Source organism: Bidens hawaiensis, unplaced genomic scaffold (assembly GCF_021521415.1).
Source record: "Bidens hawaiensis isolate Kalapana, Puna unplaced genomic scaffold, B.hawaiensis_p1.1 tig00002186_1, whole genome shotgun sequence".
Lineage (NCBI taxonomy): Eukaryota > Viridiplantae > Streptophyta > Magnoliopsida > Asterales > Asteraceae > Bidens > Bidens hawaiensis.
Window position 1 is genome coordinate 2,704,706 of NW_027491117.1, and position 18,092 is coordinate 2,722,797.

The following is an 18,092-nucleotide window of genomic DNA, read 5'->3' on the forward strand; positions in this document are numbered from 1 at the left end:
TTTCGAGAGACATAGTAAAGAAGAAGATGTCCATTTAATTATTTTTAGTCTCCTATTACTTGAATATATGAATTTATTTATTATTTTGTTGTTTATATTGCATCAGTTATATTATATGACATAGTTATTATATTTTACTTATTTTTTTTTTCATGTATAGGTTATTACTTTGAATACGAAAATTATTATATTAAAAACATATAGTTAAAAAGTCATTTTTCATTAAGGTTATTGTTGGTTTGAATCTCGATCCTATCCGGATTTTCGTCCCATCATGTGTCACACCAGAAAATTTTGCTCTTGTGGTGGCACAATGACTATCAAGTGGCAGTCAATGATATGATTTTCCAGAAAAATGCCCAAGCCAAACTATAAAGCGTGGGTCTAGTTAAAAATACATAGGCTAACCGAATTGACAATGGAGTCATCCAAACATGGGGAGTGCGGTAACATAACACAAGAAGGTCGAAGTTCCAAAAAAAGATTGTCCCTTTAAAAATATATATTACCAAAACAACACGCGTGTAAATTTTACATTGGTTTTAAGATTCGAAGAATAACAATCGAATGTAAATTTTGGACCCTTTGATTGAAATCTTCTCCATCACTGTGTACCGCCTATACCAATCTGTATCATGAACTAATCAAACTTAAAAAGTACTACATATGGAAAGATTAGCTTGAAATATGAATTATCTATATAACTATTAAAACAATATGTTTTGCTTATTTTTTATTGGTCCATTTGATTAACTTTCATATATACAATGCATTCTTAAAATTTGTTGATAATAAAATAATTCAAAACTAAATTACATTTTAACATAACATAATTGAATTCTTGTTTAACAATTAATCTATATATACTATTAAAACAATATGTTTTGCTTATTTTCTATTGGTCCATTTGATTAACTTCCATATATATAATGCATTCTTAAAAGACAGAATAGCAAAAGACGTCCTTTACGTTTGATCGTGTTTTCAATAGACGTCATTTAGCAAAAGAAATAGCAGAAAACGTCCTTTACATTTAAAATGTCTAGCATATTACGCCCTTTAGCCCTAATTCAGTTAAATTTTCTCGTTAAATCCTGTCATGTGCCTTGTACATGAGGGTATTTTTGTAAATTTCCATATTTAATTAATAATTAAAAATAAAAACCTAAATATAATTAAAAAAGCATTTTAACAAATAAATTAAAAAGAATATTATATACATAAATAATATTATCTGCCTCTCTCTTCTTTTTCACCCTCTACACAACCACCACCACCACTACCATCATCAACACCACCACCACATCTGGCCACCACCACCACCACCATGTTTGTTGTAATCCCGACCTAACACATCATAATAGTTCTTCTTCCTGTTAATCTTGTACTTTGTTCTTGAGTAACCAACCCTAAACCCGAACTCAACCCGAGTCCCAACTTCGACCTGGTTAATTGCCCTATGTCGTACACCGTCATCGGAACCGGCGCCGGCACCAGCAATGAAACCCTCATCTTTGTAAGCATCCATCTCGAATCAATCAAACAAAACCCTCATCGGAACCGGCACCGTCATCGAAACCGGTTAGGTTCAAGTAGTGGTTTCATGTCGGGGATCTTCATCTGAATAGGCGGAGGTTCGTTGGCGGTACTGTGAGATGGTGGTTTGTGGCGGAGGTGGGTGGCGGCCATGGAAGGTGTAATTGCGAAGTGTTTGGGGGAAGAAGAAGGGTTTGATCGATGTGAATGTGTGATGGTGGGTCCCAAAACCCTTACCTACATAGACCTGGTGGTGGCCGGTGGTGGTATGTGGCGGTGACCGGTGGTGGTTTCTTGATTGTATAAAGACATAGAGTAGAGAGAAAGAATGAGTTGATATTGGGTTTTAGGGTTTAGATTTGGGCGATTTAATGGTTAAAAGCAAGGGTAGAAGAAAGGAGAGAGAGAGAGAGAGGGGGGGGGGGGAGGGAGAGAGAGTTTTGTGTATTTTTTTATCATGGCTCAGACTTTAAATAATTTACACAAATAGTCCCTTAACGAGTAGAAAAACGAATTTACCCTCGTGTGTCTTGCACATGACCATATTTAATAAAAAAATTTAAAACTGAGTTAGTGACAAAGGACGAAACGTAAAAGGAATTTGAAACATGATGTATGCCTTTTGCTATTTCTTTCATTAAAGGACGTCTAATGAAAATCGGGTCAAACGTAAAGAACGTCTTTTGCCATTTTGTCTTCTTAAAATTTGTTAATCTACCTATTCTAATACAGTAAAATAATTGTGACACTTGTCATCTTTTGGTTAATTCTTACAATTCTTTTCCCTCCAAAACTAAAATCTAAATTGGCACTAGATCAATAGTTATTAACTTTCCTTTTACACTTATATTATATTTATACATTTTTATAAAAATAAATATTAACATATTATTTTACTACATATTCCAAAATACTTGCTGAAATCCAAAAATTAACAACAAACCATGTTTGTCAAAGATTGAAAAGAATATAATTTCAAATGTTATCATTAACATATTGTACAATGTATATTGTAGAAGATTGTAAAGAAAAACAAAACTCGAATATGCTTTCATTTTACAACGTGATTTTTAATCATTAATTTATAAATATATGCTTAAAAGTCTATACATTTTTTAAAATCAATCCATTTATCTATTATTATTACTATTGTAAATTGTCATATAAATTTATAAATTATAAATATATGCTTTAAATCTATCCATTTATTTTTCGGTAAATTTAGTAAACTATATATTGCTAAATTAATGTAAGGATAATACATATCAATCACTTTTATATATATTTAATTTCTTATTTTTTTATCAAAGGTTGTTTCGGGTTTTTTGTGGAATCTAAATTTGATTTTTATGGGTTAAAAGTTGGTAAATAAATTGTTTGATATAAGTTAACTACATTTAGATCAAAATTTGTTACGGTCAAAAATGGAGAATCTTAGTATTTTTAAAAGTTTGAGAATGCAAATAGATTTATCGTCAAATTTGTTACGGGTTCAAAGTATTGGCTTGAAAATGTCAAACGGATGAAAGTTAGAATTTTAAACATGATTCGGGTTTCAAATTTCTTTTCAAAGGCATTTTTAGAAATAATCAAAAGGTTCGGGATTTGGTAAACTGACTATTTTCCCTCGACTATTAAAATTTAAGAAAAGAATGTGAACACTTTCGACATACCACCCCCGGATTTATCAATGCTTCTAACTTTTATTAAATTTGAAATATTTGTGTAAGTATTAATTTTTCCTTCAATGGTGATCAAAACATTGTATGAGAATCATGTTATTTTTTTATGGTGTCAAATAAAGCAAAATATTCATAAAATTGAATGGGTTAAGATGTTATTTTTTTATGGTGTCATTATGACAAAGTCGAAAAGCCTTGAAACTTATCAAAATCATTTTCATGGTGTAGCTCAGAAAAATATAGTTCTTGAAGAACATCCGTTGTTACAATTTAATGTTCTCATTTCCTTCGATAGGTGGTAAATTGATAAATATATCAATAAAGGTAAAACTACTTCTGTATTTAGGCTGAGTGATTAAAATTACTATTGTATGAGAAGTCTTATTCTTGAAATTGGTTGATAACCAAATTTCTTTCAATTATACATATATGACACGGATAATTAAATTTTCAATAGAAAAGTGTTCTCGGGAACGTTTTTGCAAGTGCGTTTTTTTATTAAGTCCATTTAAAAAAATCATTTTCTGATTAAATAAAATCAATTTATGTACACATACTATAGATACAAGCATAGATGTAATACCGTTTTTTATATACATTATGTAATTATTTGCTTTATTTGTAATTTTATAATTTGAGTCATCCCGTGTGTGACATGGGCTCTAAAACTAGTAATAAAATAATTCAAAAATAAATTACATTCAACATAACATAATTGAATTCTTGTTTGAAAATTAATAACAATAATAATTACATAAATTATAAGTTTCAATTCTCCTATTTTTGTTGCATCTTTATGAAATCATTTTTACATTAAAAATCGTTTAATCATTAATAACAATATTAATTACATTAACTATAGGTTTCAACTTTCATATTTTTGTTGCATATTTCAAATTTCAAATTTATGTGCAAATGGATTACCTTGAATGAAATTGAGAATAACATTCATTTTTAAATTAACTAACATAAAATATTTATGTTATTATTCCGCTCTATATACTTTCAGTTTTACACAAGAAATTTCACACCACGCCTTTTCATCTATCAAATTCTGTAATTTCACATTTCTTTGTAAGGTTCATTTGTATTACTCAAATTATTTCATTCATTCATATTATTGATATTGTTCATATATTTTAATTATTATCAATTTAATACTTTATTTGTATTCTTATTATTTTATTACAAACAACAAAATGGAGCAAAAAAAACATGTTTAATGAGTTGGATATGCTTAAGAATGATTGTTTTCTCAAGGTTCATATATTGAAGTTATTGCGTCTAAAGGCCAATAACAAAACCAGTGAATATTGATGAAGGAGTGATGTTTGGCACCTCAAAGATTGATATGTGATGGACATTGGTGGCTCAAAATAATTGCAACGTTTGAAAACCTTTTTTTTCCTTTCAGTTTGAGTGTGTTTTGTTTTCTAAGACAATTTCTTCATGCTTCCAATTTGGTTTGATTTGTGTTGGATTTTTATATACCGTATGTAATGCCCCGAACCCGGTAGCCCTACTTTAGCGTCGGATTTACTCATAAACACAGTTCTTCAAATCAGAGTTTATTAAAACTTTTCGCGGAATATAAAACATCAATCATTTGTTACAAAACATTAAATCTTTTCTTTGATACCATAACACAAAACTTTATATTTAAAACATCTTTACTTCTTTCTTCAGATGCCAGCCGTTCAATCCATGCCGTGTGTCATCCTCATGCTAACTCTATAATCAGCTCACCTGCGTGCATACTAAAAGTCAGCTACGCTGAGTGAGTTCTAGTTAATCAAGCAACTTATCATACAACCACTTCATACAATATATACGTATCCGAAGACACATAGTCCACTGTCTAACATGCCACTGTTTAACCACTTAATTACCCCTATAGCTTAGCCTCTTAATTACCCTTACAGCTTAGCCACTTATGCCACTATATGCCACTTGATGCCACCTTAATAACGAAGTCACGTATAGGCTTACCCTACCACGTACTATCGTCATGCCACTAACACTCTTACTAGACTCTGCCACTTCTATCACACTCTACCGCTACTTGTCAACAGCACTCTTTATACCAATACAATATTTACATAATAAGCAATCGCATCATAGAATACATACACACTAACAACCACTTGACAATCACTCTCCTTGACGATACGTGCAATATCCGAAGACCGTTCACGTACCGACAAGCATTACATAATAGCTACTTGTATAACATCTATACACTTACCACTTAAGGTAAGTGTATTCACACTTTCGCATCTAACCTGCTTAACTTACCACTTAGCCTCTTATTTACACGTAAAACGTTATGCCACTTTGCCACTTTAATAACGTAAAACGTTATGCCACTTTGCCACTTTAATAACGTAAAACGTTATGCCACTTTGCCACTTTAATAACGTAAAACGTTATGCCACTTTGCCACTTTAATAACGTAAAACGTTATGCCACTTTACCACTTTAATAACGTAAAACGTTATGCCACTTTGCCACTTTAATAACGAAGGCACGTATAGGCTTACCCTACCACGTACTATCGTTATGCCACTAACACTCTTACTAGACTCTTGCCACTTCTATCACGTTCTACCTCTACTTGTCTACAACACACTTCATATCATTTACATAATAAGCATGTCACATCAACAATCATACACACATAATAACGATGGCACGTACAGGCTTTCCCTATCACGCGCTCACGTTATGCCACTAACACCCTTGCTAGACTCTTGCCACTTTTAACACACTCTACCTCTACCTGCCTATATCACACTTCATATCAGTTAGGTGTTTCAGTTACATCATGACATTCGTACACACTATCAACCACTTGGAATTTACTATCCTTGGCGATACGTGCAATATCCGAAGATCGTTCACGTACCGACAAGCATTATAAAATATATACCTCGAATAACATCTATAGCATACACTTACCACTTAAGGTAAGTGTATTCACACTTCACATCGAGTATGCACACAGCCCCGAAAACATAACAAGGAAATGGGTCTAGAAACTCACCTGAATTCTGCTTCTTTTTCTGATAGCTGTAAATCCCTTCTCTATCTGAGCTCGGCTGACTGTACAAGTTACACGTATCAATACTTGTCTGATCTAATCTGGTGGCCTAGTATTAGCTTACTTTAACTTATCGCTGTATAATTTATTTTCTAATCAAACTTGGCTTCAGGCGAAGTTAAACCTTAGGCGAACTTGGCTTCAGGCGAAGTTAAACCTTAGGAGAACTTGGCTTCAGGCGAAGTTAAACCTTAGGCGAACTTGGCTTCAGGCGAAGTTATAACCTTAGGCGAAGTTACGCTTGAAGGCGAAGTTACGCTTGAAGGCGAAGTTCATCAGGCGAACTTAATCTTGCAGGCGAAGTTATCGCGCTGCAGATCTGTTTGCCCATAACTCCTTCGTTTCTTAGCCAAAAAACTCGATTTTGGTACCCACGGAATCGTATGATCGGCGCCTACAAATCCCAACCATCAAATCGGCCTAAAATCGACGTTTTAGGGGTCCGATTTGGGCAGTTTGGGTTTCGGGTCCGGTTAACCCATCCAATCCTAACCATTTTCAGTAATATTAGCTTTGTTGGATTTGTTCTTACCTTACCAACTCAGATCTATCAACAAAATCTCGGGTCTCGGCTTCGAATCTTGATCGGTTAGAATGTGTGTATGTGTGTGTTAGGAGTTTTAGGGTGTAGGGTGAGAATGAAGATATTTTGGGTTTAGGGATATTTATATCCCTTAAATCCCATTCTCATTTAACCCATCTCAAATAATCCAAGTCCACAACCCGCATCCATTACCCAACACTAGCCCGACCCATACCAACTCCTATTCTTTTATTTATTTCCTGATAACCCGAGTAAACTTTCCCTCTATTATTAATTAATATAATTAATATTACTTGGAAATTTCGGGATGTTACAAGTCTTCCCTCCTTAAAGAGGTTTCGTCCCCGAAACCTAACTTATTCCCCATAAAAGGAAAACTTCTTATATTTACACGCTTTATTGAATCGCCTTCGCTTTCTGAGTTATCCCTCTTACTCCTGACTTGTAGTCATCGGGCGGTGATCATGTGTTTTAGCTATTACGGTAGCTTGTCCATGAAGCCCTCGATGTACCAAGTCTCGTATCGCCTTCCCGAGGAACCTTGCTTCATATAATAACGCTAACTCCTAAGGCGACACTTTACCATCACACAACTATTTATTATAACCCACACGCATTCAAGTTAAATTCATAGATCGTTCATACAAAAGCACAAGAAGTCACAAGTACCTCATAACATAAAAGGAAATCATTCAAGCTTGCTAAACAAACATAGGTTCAAATGTAACATAAAACACTCTTTAACTACTAAACATAAAACAACTGTGACATGCCACTTACTTTCCTGCTACCTCCTTAGCAGTTAATAGACCATCCCTTCACGCGTTTCCTCTTCCTTCCCTCACTGCTACGGCTTCTCCACACTCCCTAGCTATGTGACCTGACTTACCGCACCTGTAACACTTCTGGTCCTCGGTGCATTCACGGGAGATGTGCCCCTTCCTCCCACATCGGTAGCACTGATTTGGACCAGTCTTGCATTCCCCCAAGTGCATCTTCCCGCACACCTTACATGCTTCCCTTCCTGCCATCTTCTGTGTCTTTCTCCCTGCACGCTCCACGACATCCCCAGCTCTTTTAGTTCCCTTCCCTTTTTCCTTATCTTCCACTTCCACATCATCCGCCGCCAGATCATCATAGACCATCTCCGCCAACTCGACCGCAGACTCAAAGGTAACAGGTTTGTTGGCCCTGACCAACATGCGGACCTTCTGGGGAAGTCCTCTAACGTAGCACTTGATCCGTTTCGCCTCGGTGTTCACCATGTCAGGTACCAACCTAGACATGCGGTTGAATTCAGTGGTGTACTCACGATGTGTCATCTTGTCCGCCTTTAGATTCAGAAATTTCATCTCGGCCCTCTCAACCTCAGCATCAGCACAGAACCTTTTCATCACCATGTCCTTTAGGTCATTCCAACTCATCGCCTTGATCTCTTCACGGGTCTTCCTCTGCTCCACACTCTCCCACCAATACATAGCCTCATCTTCAAAAGATTGAGTGGCATAACCGACAGCTTGGTCAGGACGGCACTCGCTAATGCGGATAACCTTATCCATGGCGGTTATCCACTGAAGAGTAGCGATTGCGTCCCCTAAACCAGTCAACTTAGGCGGGTCACAACCTTTGAAGGACTTATAGTTGCAACCGCCTCGGCCCCTCTTCCTATCATCATCTTTCACAGACTTTACCTCACTCGAGTCATCCCTTTCCCTCTCGTCATCCTTTCTATTATTACCACCTGCCCCTTCAACGGATCGTTCACGGCTTCCAGCAGATCCTTCGGGATTCAGGTTCTTCACAGCAGCAACTACAGCTTGAACAATGGCTGCTTGAACTGCAGGGCTAAGTTGAACTTCTTCGTTGTTGTTCTGGTCTCATCCAGCGGCGCTCCCTTCATCTTCGGTGTGGGAAGCTTCTTCTACCGAGGGTTGCCGGACAAGACGAGGCCTGCCACGACGTCCAGTGCGACCCCCAGTTCCCACATCTTCTCCAGCTCCAGCCATCAGTATTCTTAAAGGGACAACACAAACATCATCACTCAAGGAACTATCTAGTACAAGGATAGCAAGGCTAACAGGTAATAACAGTGGCCAGCTGTGACTAGCTGATCACGTTGCTTTCCGTGTCCTATTCGCTTCCCTTTATGAGTCTATTTGTGCAGGTTCTACTTAAGCAGTTAGTCAAATCAACAATCAGTTATTCCTATCCCTATCGTTCACATACCTTTTCTTTCTCATTAACATATACCATTTAATCATACACTTTACCTTTACTGATCTTGCTTGAGCGACACATGGCATTCTTGAACTGGCATCTTCTTTCCTTTCTTACTTAAATCCCATTTTCTGTTCGAGTCTAAGCATGTATGATGCTTAAATCTCTCGAACTTATGCTCTGATACCAACTTGTAAGGCCCCGAACCCTGTAGCCCTACTTTAGCGTCGGATTTACTCATAAACACAGTTCTTCAAATCAGAGTTTATTAAAACTTTTCGCGGAATATAAAACATCAATCATTTGTTACAAAACATTAAATCTTTTCTTTGATACCATAACACAAAACTTTATATTTAAAACATCTTTACTTCTTTCTTCAGATGCCAGCCGTTCAATCCATGCCGTGTGTCATCCTCATGCTAACTCTATAATCAGCTCACCTGCGTGCATACTAAAAGTCAGCTACGCTGAGTGAGTTCTAGTTAATCAAGCAACTTATCATACAACCACTTCATACAATATATACGTATCCGAAGACACATAGTCCACTGTCTAACATGCCACTGTTTAACCACTTAATTACCCCTATAGCTTAGCCTCTTAATTACCCTTACAGCTTAGCCACTTATACCACTATATGCCACTTGATGCCACCTTAATAACGAAGTCACGTATAGGCTTACCCTACCACGTACTATCGTCATGCCACTAACACTCTTACTAGACTCTGCCACTTCTATCACACTCTACCGCTACTTGTCAACAGCACTCTTTATACCAATACAATATTTACATAATAAGCAATTGCATCATAGAATACATACACACTAACAACCACTTGACAATCACTCTCCTTGACGATACGTGCAATATCCGAAGACCGTTCACGTACCGACAAGCATTACATAATAGCTACTTGTATAACATCTATACACTTACCACTTAAGGTAAGTGTATTCACACTTTCGCATCTAACCTGCTTAACTTACCACTTAGCCTCTTATTTACACGTAAAACGTTATGCCACTTTGCCACTTTAATAACATAAAACGTTATGCCACTTTGCCACTTTAATAACGTAAAACGTTATGCCACTTTGCCACTTTAATAACGTAAAACGTTATGCCACTTTGCCACTTTAATAACGTAAAACGTTATGCCACTTTGCCACTTTAATAACGAAGGCACGTATAGGCTTACCCTACCACGTACTATCGTTATGCCACTAACACTCTTACTAGACTCTTGCCACTTCTATCACGTTCTACCTCTACTTGTCTACAACACACTTCATATCATTTACATAATAAGCATGTCACATCAACAATCATACACACATAATAACGATGGCACGTACAGGCTTTCCCTATCACGCGCTCACGTTATGCCACTAACACCCTTGCTAGACTCTTGCCACTTTTAACACACTCTACCTCTACCTGCCTATATCACACTTCATATCAGTTAGGTGTTTCAGTTACATCATGACATTCGTACACACTATCAACCACTTGGAATTTACTATCCTTGGCGATACGTGCAATATCCGAAGATCGTTCACGTACCGACAAGCATTATAAAATATATACCTCGAATAACATCTATAGCATACACTTACCACTTAAGGTAAGTGTATTCACACTTCACATCGAGTATGCACACAGCCCCGAAAACATAACAAGGAAATGGGGCTAGAAACTCACCTGAATTCTGCTTCTTTTTCTGATAGCTGTAAATCCCTTCTCTATCTGAGCTCGGCTGACTGTACAAGTTACACGTATCAATACTTGTCTGATCTAATCTGGTGGCCTAGTATTAGCTTACTTTAACTTATCGCTTTATAATTTATTTTCTAATCAAACTTGGCTTCAGGCGAAGTTAAACCTTAGGCGAACTTGGCTTCAGGCGAAGTTAAACCTTAGGCGAACTTGGCTTCAGGCGAAGTTAAACCTTAGGCGAAGTTACGCTTGAAGGCGAAGTTACGCTTGAAGGCGAAGTTCATCAGGCGAACTTAATCTTGCAGGCGAAGTTATCGCGCTGCAGATCTGTTTGCCCATAACTCCTTCGTTTCTTAGCCAAAAAACTCGATTTTGGTACCCACGAAATCGTATGATCGGCGCCTACAAATCCCAACCATCAAATCGGCCTAAAATCGACGTTTTAGGGGTCCGATTTGAGCAGTTTGGGTTTCGGGTCCGGTTAACCCATCCAATCCTAACCATTTTCAGTAATATTAGCTTTGTTGGATTTGTTCTTACCTTACCAACTCAGATCTATCAACAAAATCTCGGGTCTCGGCTTCGAATCTTGATCGGTTAGAATGTGTGTATGTGTGTGTTAGGAGTTTTAGGGTGTAGGGTGAGAATGAAGATATTTTGGGTTTAGGGGATATTTATATCCCTTAAATCCCTTTCTCATTTAACCCATCTCAAATAATCCAAGTCCACAACCCGCATCCATTACCCAACACTAGCCCGACCCATACCAACTCCTATTCTTTTATTTATTTCCTGATAAACCGAGTAAACTTTCCCTCTATTATTAATTAATATAATTAATATTACTTGGAAATTTCGGGATGTTACACCGTATTAATTTATGGTTTGTTTTATAATTTGGTATTTTATATTCTAAGGTAATATGTCAATATTTAAGTCTTTAACATACCTGGTGTTTGGAAAATGAATGTTTTTTGAATTTGTACACGTAATTGTTTTAATTCTCTTACTTTTCAAAACATAGTTTTATAACATTTACATTTTGTTGTCTTCTTTATGTGTTAAAAATTAGATCATTTACCCATGGTATATGATTTTCCAAATCATTAATAATATTAAACATTTTATTGAAGTTAATATAATGATCACCTTGATAATTTGTACTCAACTTGCTATCTACTATATTTGTTAATTTACAAAAATTTTTGTATACTCACAAAAACCGTGAGTAACGAAAATGGATTATTTATCAACTTTAAGGTGTGATATTCATAACAAAATATAATTCATGCTGGTTAAATATTGGGCCTTAGTCAATTTTTCTTATTAACTGTCTCTTTGATTTCCTGGTTAAATATAAATATAAACTCATGGTAGACACATACCATTACTTTAAGCTAACGTCTCTTTGATTTCCGGGTTAAATATGAATATGAACTCATGGTAGACACATACCATTACTTTAAGCTAACTACACACTTATTAGTTTATGAATTTTAAATTTTTAACTTTTAATTGTGTTTCTAAACATTGTACTTTGTATCTTATTTTGGTTTATCTTTATGTTTGACAATTATTTCTTTTCGCACCAGTATTATTTATAACTAAATATCATGTTGTCGTCCCAGAAAACATATTACAAGTTACAACATAATATAAAATTATATATGTTTGTTAGACGATTTCTATACGTCCACCCGTGTTGTGCACGGGTCAATAACCTAGTTCAACCTAATAAACAAGTATCATTATCTAATTAGTATAAATAATAACTTTGGTGCCACAGAGTATTATTTTGTTTTTGTATATATAGTAATGGTTTTGATATTAAGCACATAAACTTGTTTGGTTTGGTGGTATTGTTGGAGTGGGTAAGTGTTCCTATCGGTTTGCAACCCGAGTTCAAATCTCAAATGATGCAAATGTTTGTTTTATTTTTTTAGTGTCTTATTTATGTTTGTGTGTATATTAGAATGGTTTTTCTTTTAACATTAACTTTGGTGTGGACCGAATAGTTGTGTTGTTAAGTGAAACAGACTGAATTTGTGTACAATTACAGCATTTTTTTAGTATACTAACCAAATATTAATTTTGTTTTTATTTTCGTTTTTTTTTGTTTCGGTACCGTAACGAACATGATGAAGACCGATCAAATTTGTTTAGACTCATCGCCTCAACACCCGGAATCAATAACGCTCAGGTATTACCAACGCCCGAACTTTACTGATCGATACCATCACATTGGTCCACCTCGGTTTTTAAATTGTTTTTTTTTTTATTTTTTGTTTTAGCTCCGATACCAAAACGCACATAACCAAAACTGACCGAATTCGTGTCGACTTACCGCCTCAAAGCCGGACCTACAACGCTTGGGTTTACCAACGCCCGAGTTTTACCGTTTTGCGTGACGCAACGCGCCGGGTAAAACACTAGTTATAAAATAAAACAGTTATATAGCTACATATATTAATAATTATTCAACCTTGATATAAGTTAAAAATTCATTACGTTTATTTATCCCCTAACATCCATTTTTGTGAACATATAATAATTAAAAAAATACAAGTATTCGAATATGAAATAAGTTAAAAACCTACCATTAATGTGAACCGAACTGAGGATATTTAAAAAACTGAAAGATGGTTGTAAAATGTAAATTAAACCGGGATCAAGAAACGCATAACCTTTCATCATTGTAAATAACTAAATAACTAAGATAGAGCCCGCGTGATACACGATTGATTAAAGAGTAAAATAAAATAAAATAAATTTAATAATATACATATTAACATATCTTATTAATTAATAAGATATAGATAATTTCCTAAAATACATAGATTAATAAGAATAATTTGTATTTGCATTTTAAAAGTAATAAAATAGAAGGTTGTGAATTTATACCAGCAAAGAAAAATAGAAGACTTCATCATAGTTGAGTTGGTAAGCCATAAACATTTTAAAAGCAATGTTGTGAGTTCAATTCTCACTAACAACATAATTTTCATTTTATCATTCATGAAGGAAAAATTGTAAAAATGAAAACTTGTATACTTGAAGCCTATTTTCATTTGATCATTCATGAAGGAAAATTGTAAAAATGAAAACTTATAAACTTAAAGCCTATATAAAAGGTCTAATTGAATGTCATGTGAAAAAATTGTGTTGCTTTAACAGTACAGGTAGATTTTCCTCTTTAAGCTTTCTTCAACGACTATTTTAAATTACACAAATTTTTGTATGTTACGGGATTTGAATGCTATGGACTAGAATGCAAAATTTCTAAATCTTATAGCCGTTGTGAGTGGGGCCCATAATTGATTCTTTAATTAATAATCAGAAAATTAAACACAAAGAAATACGTTGGTTTCAATTTCATATTAATGGCAATGGGTGAAGCAGCAGCAGCAGCTCCTTGCTTAATGCGGTCCGTTTCTCAACCCGAGTTCAAAGAGGTTAGTTCATTATTCATTAATTTGGTATCAAAAAGGTTGAATTTTTTTATTTGTTTACAGGGTTTTCTTGGTTTTTAAATACTGGGTGGGTTTTTCAAACTGTAAGGCTAGAATGTTTTATTTGTATCTAATCTATTACAGAGAGACCCACTTCAAGCCTTAATAACATCGGTTTCATTCGGCCGGTTCGTGAACGAACCACTGGATTGGGAAAAATAGTCTTCATTTCTCATAACCGAATCCGAGAAGATGCTCAGAAACACTCTAGACCGGGCGCTGTTGCTGAAAGAAACGCCTTTTTTGAGGCTTACTTCAATAAATCTGCATCCAAAAAATCATTTAACAAGGAAAGCAGACCCCCAAATTATTAGACCCCTCACACAAATGTGAGTCCGGTTACTACATCAAACAAACGAAATAACCAGTCTCCAAACTGCTAACAGAGGGGCAAAATCGGAAATAACATCAAACCAAGATGTTAACGCACCTAGTATTAATCTAGTTTTATCAGAAAAGCCGAATGTTGATAGCAACATCTCGAGTGGTGGATGAATGAAACAGGAAAAAGCATTAACTGGAAATGTTTCCTCACCTTTAGTTTCTAGTGACAGAGGGGCAAAACGGAAAACATCATCGAATGAAGTTGTTCGCTCAATGTGTCGAGTAACAAAGGGGCAGAAGGGGAACTAGCATGCACTAAGAAAGAATTTTCTTCATGTACTACTAATCTAGTTTTCTCAGAAATCGGGAATATTGATGGCAGTGGTGAACAAATGGAACAGGAAAACACATCAACCGGGAATGTTTCCTTGGAGAATCATGGTTTAGAGGTCAAGGTTTCAAAGCAGTCTAGTCATGATGACAAAAATATGTATGCTATTATGCTCATTATATTATGTTCTTGATGTTGACTATTGTTTTTGCTAATGTTAAATGATGATGTGTTTATAGGATAATAAAGTATCAGCAAAGACAAAAGCTGATATTTCTTCGGTTAAATCGTCAAGTAGAAAAGCACCACTCTTGAAGTGCAATCCCGGGTAATTCAATTTATTTCCTGCTATATTATTATTATTATTATTATTATTATTATTAATGGGGGCCCAAGGTTTCCGGAGGCCTCAAGCCAACTATCAAGTTTATCAAGTTAGGGGCCTTGGCCTTTCGAAAAAAGTTAATATAAACTCTCCTTTTCTTTACCCGTACTAGGGACCGACGTTGATTAAGTTAAAAAATTTTGTTCGAAGCTATATATCTTATGTTTATAAAAAAACATGTTTACATAAATCTTATCTTTCTAGCTTTATTGATTCTAACAGATTATATATCAGGCCAAAATAGGGCAAAGTTTGTTATATAAAAATTGGTAGATTACATATTATAAAGTAATAAACTAATAAGTAAATTACAAACTTCAAATACAATGATATTTGAATTGGGCAAATCCAAAATTCGAAAGAACACTTGCAGACCTCGGTCACTCGGGACCGGTATAAAGTATAAACAATTTACAATCGGCAAGCTGTAATAAAAAATGCAAAACTTCGAATCAATAGCAATTGGCAATTCCAAAAGGACCAAAACACGTTACCCATAATATAGTTCACAAATCGCAAGAGCAAATATTACATTTAGTCTTTTAAAAAGATGAAGAGTTTGCCATTGTTTCTTTCCAAATTGATGATTGGAATTCTAGAGACGTTAGAGAAACTTCCGTATAAGCATGCTCCACGTCAATTGATTGATTGTGCCATTTTTATGCCTTGAAGTCTCTTCAGTTTAATTAACAATGTATAACTTATTAACGTTCTCCCTCCAAAAAATAACATTTCAATTCAAATATAATTATTACTTTTAGTATTTTTTATTATTGATTTATAATCAATTAATTCTCTTTTAGTGTATTTTAATGTTGTCTTCGTTTTCAGGTATATAGGTTCCTATTCTTTGTATATATTGTATTCATCAATACTAAATAATATGATTCTAGTTAACACATTCATATGGCATGATTTATATAACAATTTGCTAATATGCAATTTATTAATTAACCATGTATATATTAGTTTTGTTCTAAAAATATGGGGGCCTTAATAATTTTGTGGCCTCAAACCCTTGCTTGAGTCAAGAAAGCACTAGGGCTGGCAGTGATTATTATTATTATTATTATTATTATTATTATTATTATTATTATATTTAAATTATTACTATTAGGCCCGACAATCATTTACCCATTCTTAGATGTTCGTTTCAAGCTGAGCCGCCTGCTTTGCAACGGGCACATCAAGCCCGGTACGTGGGCCTATCACCACCCAAAAACCGACTCTTTTCATGGTTCTGATGACTCACACAAGATTTCGTGTTAACCTGACCTCGTTTGATACGGTTTTAGATTAAAAACCCGAGAGGGCAAGAATTTTCAAGGAAAAATTCCGTAAGGGCCGGCTTAAAAACTTGAGGGGGCGGCTCAATATATAAATCGGCCGAAAACCAGAAATATGCGCTAGTAGCTGAAAAAACCGCAGGGGCCGGGGCCACCTCCGGCCTCTAAAAAGGTCTGCCCCTGGCCGCTTTGGTAATTCATGGTCCGCCCTTGATTCTTTAAACAATCAAGAGAGAATTCATGGTAAGCTGCAAATTATTTATGTGTAAGCTGCAAATAGGTTAAATTGTCTTGGCCCATCACCACCCAAAGACTGACTCTTTTATTTGTGACAATCAAATTTCATAGTTTTGATGAGTCAAGCAGGATTTCGTGTCAACCCGACCTCTTTTGATAGGCTATATCCAAGGGGTTTTAGCTTAAACCCCCTTGGGAATATTTTAAACCCTTGGGTATATAGCTTGTACACCATCCGTTGCGCTAAATACACGACACGGGCACATTACCACCCGAAAACCGACTCTTTTAACAAACAACATGATTAAAATCATCAAACATAGTTATGTTAAAACATTGTCATGAAACGAACATAAGCCTAAAACAATAGCCATGCCGTCACTCCCTATTTGTCCTCCTCCTCTTCCTGCCCTCCTTAACGTCTCGTGTCAACCCGACCTCTTTTGATAGGCTATATCCAAGGGGTTTTAGCTTAAACCCCCTTGGGAATATTTTAAACCCTTGGGTATGTACACCATCCGTTGCGCTAAATACACGACACGGGCACATTACCACCCGAAAACTGACTCTTTTAACAAACAACATGATTAAAATCATCAAACATAGTTATGTTAAAACATTGTCATGAAACGAACATAAGCCTAAAACAATAGCCATGCCGTCACTCCCTATTTGTCCTCCTCCTCTTCCTGCCCTCCTTAACGTCTCGTGCCTTGAGAATCATCAAACGCATCTCCATCGGGTCACGTCGTAAAAAGATGCCGCTGGCCAAGTGGATTCAGGAAGAAAATGTTGAGCGCATTTCCTCTAATTTTGACACTTTTAACCAAATTGCCTTATTCGATAGCAAGCCTTCTAACTTGTACACATACCCAACGGTTAAAGACTTGTTTGAGGAACCCGACAAACATCTTCAATGGCACACTATGTTGGCAAAAGTTCTAAAGGTGGTAGGGGTATGAATACGCAGATAAAGAGGAAGGATTTGAAGATTGAGGTGAAGTTGCTGATGACAATCTTATTAACGAATGTGGTGCCCCGTTGGGGGGATATTTCGATTGTGAGGAATAGCGATATTCCTATTTTGTATGCGTTGATGTGTGGGAAACCATTAATATCCTTCCGTTACTTGGTCATGCACAATATATGGTCGAGAGAGTAACAAGCAGAAATTAATACCGCACTGTCGACTGATCACAGCAATACTAAAGCTAAATGGG

General features: G+C 35.6%; 1 pseudogene; it reads left to right on the top strand.

Moving 5' to 3' along the window:
* Positions 1 to 14,180: 14,180 nt before the first annotated feature.
* On the top strand, positions 14,181 to 15,296 carry LOC143610271 (uncharacterized; annotated as a pseudogene).
* The last annotated feature ends 2,796 nt before the right edge of the window (positions 15,297 to 18,092 follow it).